This window comes from Suricata suricatta, chromosome 7 (assembly GCF_006229205.1).
Source record: "Suricata suricatta isolate VVHF042 chromosome 7, meerkat_22Aug2017_6uvM2_HiC, whole genome shotgun sequence".
Classification (NCBI taxonomy): domain Eukaryota; kingdom Metazoa; phylum Chordata; class Mammalia; order Carnivora; family Herpestidae; genus Suricata; species Suricata suricatta.
The window spans coordinates 3,014,714-3,022,152 of NC_043706.1; the positions used below are offsets into that span (position 1 = coordinate 3,014,714).

General features: G+C 44.7%; 1 non-coding gene across 1 annotated transcript; it reads right to left on the reverse strand.

The window, feature by feature from the left end:
• Positions 1 to 3,500: 3,500 nt before the first annotated feature.
• Positions 3,501 to 3,582, reverse strand: TRNAS-AGA. Its single transcript has one exon. It is a non-coding gene; the product is annotated as a tRNA-Ser (tRNA).
• Positions 3,583 to 7,439: the final 3,857 nt, after the last annotated feature.

The window sequence follows — 7,439 nt, forward strand, 5'->3', positions numbered from 1 at the left end:
AACAAGCCATGTGACACTGTACGCTCAGTCTCCCAGGAGAGCGACTCAATCCCGATCCTCAACTGAGGGACCTCACTTGCACCAGGGTCACACTTTCCAGACAAGCTGGAGATATGCGCGTTCCTCTTGGTGACTTACAGCGGGATCTCAACAGGTCTTTTGGCAGAATGGGCTCCTACAACTTTTTATGACTTCTTGAGCTACAAAATTAAAAAATTTAATCACTTCTTTTCAACCTTTCTTTTGTTCTAATACATGCAGTGAAAAATAAAAATGTTGGGGGACCTGGGTGATTCAGTCAGTTAAGCATTGGACTTGGGCTTAGGTCCTGGTCTCACAGTTCGTGAGTTCGAGCCCCACATCCAGCTCTGTGCTGACAGCTCAGAGCCTGGAGCTGGATTCCAAATCTGTGTCTTCCTCTATTTCTCTGCTCTCTCTCTCTCTCTCAAAATAAATAGACATTTAAAAATATATAAAAATGAAAAATAATAAAAACTTCCCTCTAAAGATGGCCCAGCTACATCAGACAAATTAGACTATATTGTATTTCATTATTATTCAGCTCAAAACATTTTTAAAAATTTCCATTGTACATTCTTCTTTGACCCATGGATTACATAGATGTGTATTGCTGTCTTTTCAAACATTCGGAGTTTTCTGGTAGTCTTTCTGAAATACTGAAGATTGAGCCTTGGTTATAGTCGGTCTGTTAGTGTTTCTTACGCTAAAGACTTAGTCATTACTTCTTTTGTGTGGTTCTTCTGACTTCTCACTGCTAAGGGCTAATGCTTCTGAAGTCTCAAGTGACAGCTAGCAGTGTCACCAAGGTGACACTCTCTCCAGTGGGAGAGGCATGGACTTTAACCTGTGTTTCCCTACAAGTTCACAGCTGCTGAGTCTCTGGAGAACATTGTTCACCTTCCTTCCACCCGCTCTTCCCTACGGAGTTTCGGCACATCCTTCTGTCTGTGCAGTTGAGGGACTTGTCAATGACGTGAGTAGAATTCACACATAGAAGTTTGAGCTCCTTCTCTGGGGTCCCCTCACCGCCAGAACTTTGTCCCTCAGGTCCTGTGTCTCCTCAGCCCAGCATATCTACTTCTTTGCACTTGAAGTCTCTTCCAAAACGCTACAAAATAGCACCTGTCCTCAAGAGGAAGGCCTTATGCACCTCAGATCACGTGTTCTTTCTCCCAAGGACCGGAGCCCTCAAGCCCTGCCCGTGGTGAAGGTCAGTGCCCGCATAGTTCTTTATGCATGCTGAATCGTGTTTCCTCCATGACAAAGGAATAGGTCGTCTATGAAGAAGAGAGACCAATGAGATTCAATGTCAGGTGGAAAGAAGGGACAGCCTCCTGTGCAAGAGTCTGTTCAGAAATCAACTCGTGGCTGGCAGTGCTACACAGTAGTGCTATCTTTTACACCTGACTATAAAACTTCATGACACTGAATAATTGATTTTAAAATAATATTTCAGGGGCCCCCGGGTGGCTCAGTCGGTTACGCGTCTGACTTTGGCTCAGGTCATGATCTCATGTTTCGTGGGTTTGAGCCCTGCGTCGGGCTCTGTGCTGACAGCTCTGATCCTGGAGCTGCTTCAGATTCTGTGTCTCCCTGTCTCTCTGCCCCTCCCCACTCATGCTCTGTCTCTCTCTGTCTCAAAAATAAATTAAAAAAATTTAAAATAATATTTCAGATTTAGCCTTTTATCTTGGAAGGGTATCACCTCTTTTATGAAAGAATTCTGTGTGGGGGCACCTGGGTAGCTCAGTCAGTAAAGCCTCCAACTCTTTTTTTTTTTTTTTAATGTTTATTTTTGAGACAGAGGCAGACTGCAAATGAGGGAGGGGCAGAGAAGAAGACACAGAATCCAAAACAGGCTCCAGGCTCTAAGCTGTCAGAACAGAGCCTGGCATGGGGCTCGAACTCATGAACTATGAGATCATGACCTGAGTTGAAGGCGACCACTTAACTGACTGAGCCACCCAGGCAGTCCTAGTTAGCTTTTTCTTGTGTGTCATGAATTTTTTTGCTCACTATAGCATTTTGCACCCATTTCTTCACCAATCCTAAATTCCTATTCAGTAATTTACTCATTGCCTCTTTCATATCAGTGGTTCAAACTGTATATTTTTGATTTTATTTTTTTCCTTTAAAAAAATTTATTGCCAAATTAGCTAACACAGTGTGTACAGTCTGCTCTTCATTTTGGAAGAAGACAATAAGTTTCAATGAATATATTCTTCATTTATAGTTTTATTCTGTTTTCTTTTCTTTTTTAAATTTTTTTTAATGTTTTATTTAGTTTTGATACAGAGAGAGACAGAGCATGAGAGGGAGAGGGGCAGAGAGAGAAGGAGACACAGAACCAGAAGCAGGCTCCAGGCCCTGAGCTAGCTGTCAGCACAGAGCCTGACGCGGCGCTCGAACCCACAAATGTGAGATCTGACCTGAGCCGAAGCCGGAGGCTTAACAGACTGAACCACCCAAGCGCCCCCTGTTTTCTTCTTTTAACCTTTTATTTTGAAATAATTTAGAAATAATTTCAGATGGACGGAAAATTCACAAGAATATAAAGAAATTCTGAATACTCTTCACTCCATTCTCCAAAGTTTAAGATATTTAGCATATTATTGTATTTTCCTTTTCCCTTTCTGTCATACTTTTTTGAAACTGTATGAGGTGGAGTTTGAAAACATAGTCTGATCCTTAAATATTTTCAGTGAGTATTTTGTTTTCTCCCAGTGTTTTCTTAAAGCCATTGTTTTATATAATCATAGAACAATTAATACAATCAGGAATTACCAGTGATAAAATAAAATTTAATCTATGTGGTTCATTCAGATTTCACCAATTGCTCCAATAATATCCTCACAGCAAAAGAAAATCCCAGATCATGTGTTGCAATAAATTGTCTTTTAAGATCTGAAACGTTCATTCCTCCTGTGCTTCATCCTGGTACGATTTGTGAGGTGTATAAAGCACTTTGGGGAATGACCCTTCTTTTGAAACTGTCCGATGTTTCCTCTGATCAGATTCACACCGCAAACCTTTGAGGGATACCTAAAGAGTGACCTTGTGCACTCCCGACGCGTCACCTCCGGGGGCAATTCTGATTGGCCGTCAGCCGTTCACCACGTGGTCCTGGAGCTGGCTCCGCCCCCGGCGTGGAAGCCATCTTCCTCCTCGTATTCCTGCCCCGCGCTCGGGTCCCCGCGCTCCGGCGCCCCCTGCCCAGCGCGGCCCCCGCCGGACCCCAGAGCGCGCGGCTGCACGTCCGGGGCGGGGCGACGGAAAGGACTGACGGAGACGCGGCTGCGGAGCGTCTTGTGTGGTGGCCCAGGTTCCCGGGTGCGCGTCTACACTGGCTAGACCGGGCCGGCGTCCGCTAAAGCTTCGGGCAGGTTTTCCAGGGAAAAGAGGGAGTCGTGCCCTCGCGGAGTTAAAGTAACTTTTACTTTAAGCAGCCCCGTGCGAGCTGAGGCCGGAGAAAAACACGCCGTAGTCGGCAGGATTCGAACCTGCGCGGGGAGACCCCAATGGATTTCTAGTCCATCGCCTTAACCACTCGGCCACGACTACACAAGCTCAGGCAGTGGCGCAGGCCTTACATAGAAAGTGCAGTGGCCGAGGGTGGAGGAGGGGGTGGGGCGATCGCTGCCGAGGGTGGGGGGCCTGTTGGAGGGGTACCCTCCCACCTCCCTGTGCCCAGGTCCGACAGGGACGGCTTTCGGGAGGGACGCGGAACCGGCGGAGCCCGGCGGCTTTAGAGCAGGACCCTGTCGATTCGTGCGCTTCGTAGGCGCCCACTGCGAAGTGAGCGAGGGCTGCCGCGTTTTCTTTCCCGGGCTTGGGCTCCACCTTCCAGCCCGAGGCTGTGGAGGCCGGCAGGCCGTTGGCTGAGGTCTCCTCTCCCGGGGCTGTGCGAACTTGAGACGGAAACGATCGCGTGTGGAGGAATCCCGTGGCCTGTATGGAGCGAGGAAGAGACGAGAAAGGGAGCGACGTTAATCCTGTGGTTTGATGGGACCACGTGGCCGCAGGGGTAGACACTAAGCAGCTGTCATGCGGAACGTGTGCAGCCCCCTCCTGCTGACTGGGTGCACACGTTCGTACCTGCCGCGTGCGGCTCTTCTGCCTGCGCTCAAGTCCTCTGGAACGCTAGTTTTGATTGATACCGAGGAAATCTCCAAAATCTGTGCTTAAAAAACCACTGCAGAACAGCAATTGGTGGTGGGCCCTTAGAATTAAAATGATTGACCAATCAGCTGCTTGTTCGCTTTAGGGTACCGGCGAGGAAGGAGGGGGCAGGTGCAACTTCGTTTAACTGGACGGCAATTTTTTAATGGGATGGATCTAGGTGAAGGAAGACAACACATGTTGAAGTGCAGGACGCAAGAGCTGCTCCTACTTTGGAAACAAACCGAACGTCTGTCTGCAGTAGAAGACAAATCGTGAGGGGTTGGTTGGTTGGTTGTTTGCTTACAAAAGGGCGTGGAAGAAACTACAAGAGCACGCAGTCACATGACTGAAACCTTACACATTCATAATGAGGAAGGACAGGCGTGAAAGACTACATACAGGAGTGCATTCCAATTTTTGAAACTAACCTATGGTGTTAGAATACTATTGCCCTTGGGAGGCGTTTCTGGGATTTTGGTAATGCTTTGGTTTTCAAGCTGGGTGCTGAGCCCATGGGTGTGCTGGCTTGTGTAGACATACTGGATTGTCCACTTTCAGATGCTTTTTTGTGTAGCTGCTAAAGTTCATCAGATATTTTCCTTTCAAAAGATCCTTCACCACTAGGGTGTCCTATTTTTGCTGCTGTATGTTACACCCAAATATTTATTGATAACATAGATACTATATTTTTGGAGTAAAAAAATAAAGTCGGTGTATTACCAAGCTTCTAGCCATTGTGCAAAAAAGCACATTACTGAGGCAGGGTTATATCTTAAGTTATTCATCTGTGCAATTTTCATGAATTTCTATCCTTTTCTGTTCTCTAACACCCTGATTTAATTAAATGTTACTTTAAATAAGGCATTTAGAGTGTGGCATCCAGTGAAAACTCAGTAAACTTTGTCCTTTATTCACCAAATTATGAAAATACTCATCATGATAGCTGCTCAGTTAATATTTTACCCATCTCGTCCCGGAGCATCTGTGTGTAACTTCCTGTGCTTGCTTCCATTTTACATGCAGACCAAGTCACTAAAACTAATGTATAGGTGTGTACACACACACACATTCTTGTCCGCAGGACTGAAAGCTTCATTTATATATAAGGTGTGGCTAAACATTTCTCAAGTCATCAAAATCTGCTTCTCTTTGCTTAACAGTTCTTTCCTGAATTTCTTTTTTTGTTTTTTAATTTCTTTTTTAACTAGAGACATCAGGGAGAACTGAAGCTGCACCTTCCACACTTTGCTTAGCAATTTCCTCACTTTATAACAACAATCGCGCTTCTTCCAGTTTCTAACCAGTTTTCCCTATCAGTAATATCTTGCATGAATGTGATACCTTTGTTACAATTGATGAGCCAATGTGGATCTTACTTATACTCCTGGTTAATATTAGGCATTCACTGTGTCTTGAACGTTCTATGGGTCTTGACAATACAATGACTGATCCATGACACCAGCATGCAGAAGAGTTTCGCTGCTCTAAGACTCCCCTTTGCTCTCTCTGTTCATCACTACTTCCTCCACCAACACCTTGCAACCATCGATCTTTGCTGTCTCCATAATTGTGTCTTTTCCAGAATGTTATATGGTTGGAGTCAAAGTATGTAGCCTCTTTAAATTCTTTCACTCAGCAATATGCACTTAACGTTTCTCAGGGTGGTTAGGTAGCTTGATAGCTTATCACCTACTGAAGGACATTTTGGTGGCTTTCAGGTTTTGGAAATTAGATTTTTGTATGAACATAAGTTTTCAGCTCATTCGGGCAAATACCGAGGAAAGAGATTGCTAGATCATACTGGAAGAGAATGTTTAGTTTTATGAGAAATTGCAATTGCAAACTGTCTTCCAAAGTGATTGTGCTGTGTTGCATTCCCACCTGCCATGAATGAAAGAGATTCTTAAACTCAGGAAATTGTACGTCTTTCCTTGGGAGCCTAGTGTTACAGAGATTAAAAGTGAGAGTTTGGGACCAAATTACTAAAGTCAAGCCCCAGCTTCCCCATTTGCTGGCTCTGTGATCTCGGGCAACTCAAGGTATCTGTGCCCCAGCTTCCTTTACTTGTAGAGAATAATGATACAGAAATAACTTCATTGGTTTTAGGAATTAAAAAAGTTAATAGATGCAAAGCACTTGGGACCCTGCCTGGAATACAGAAGGTGTTACATCATAGCTGATGTCATATCGTACCTTTTTTCCGATGGCCAGTTATCCCTATACTGGCTTTCCGTCCTCTGTCCTTTATATCACTTTCTTTCCTTCTACTTCATTCATCGTTTTCTTGTTTCATGGACGAGCTTTATAAAAGAATATCCTAAATGTAACTGAATCACTTTTCACAGCATCCATTCAGTTCTCCAGGATGACTTTAATTATGCTGCTTCATTTGAAATATGCTTGCTATATATTTTTATCCTTTTTCATCTAGAATGTCTTTTTAGTGTTTTGCTTTTTTTCAGTTTGTTCTCACATCCTTCTATCCTGTTTCATTCATGCTATGTCTTCTTGCAGTCTACTGAGAGTATCAACTTGTTCCCTGAAATTTTCTAGTGCCTAGCTTAGATCTTTTTTGAAATCTGCTCTTAGAGACTTCCAGTTTACCCTTCCCTTTCCTTTGTGATTTTGTTTTTCATATACTCATTTTTAGGATTTCCAAGTTTAATGGTTTGTCAGCCAAGAGGGACATGACCTTAGATCCTCCATCCAATAACCTGGGAAGCAACAGTAGAGTGCGTGGGCCACATATCGAACAATATAAAAACCTATGCACTTCTATTGGGTTCTTTTCTGCCAGGGACACGCTGACGGTCGTTGAACTCCATTCGCAGCTGATTCAGGCAAACATCACGCTTTGCTGCGGCGCAGAACTTGGTAACACCACTTCTTGATTTCCTTTAGCATTTAAAAAATGTGGGTCACGACCCATTTGAGAGTCCTGAAGGCAATATAATGAGTCATGACAAAAATTTTTAAAACAAACTGAAGGAGAAGAAGCTGACTCCCATCACCTACCCGCAGGGTTTGGCCATGGCCAAGGAGATCGGTGCTGTAAAACACCTGGAGTGCTCGGCGCTCACGCAGCGGGGCCTCAAGACAGTGTTTGATGAAGCCATTCGAGCGGTTCTCTGCCCCCCTCCCGTCAAGAAGAGGAAGAGAAAATGCCTGCTGTTGTAAATGTCCGGGCCCCGCTCCTGCCCTGTCCCCCTCGGAACCTTTGTACGCTTTGCTCAAAAGTGGTGGAGCCTTCGCACTCA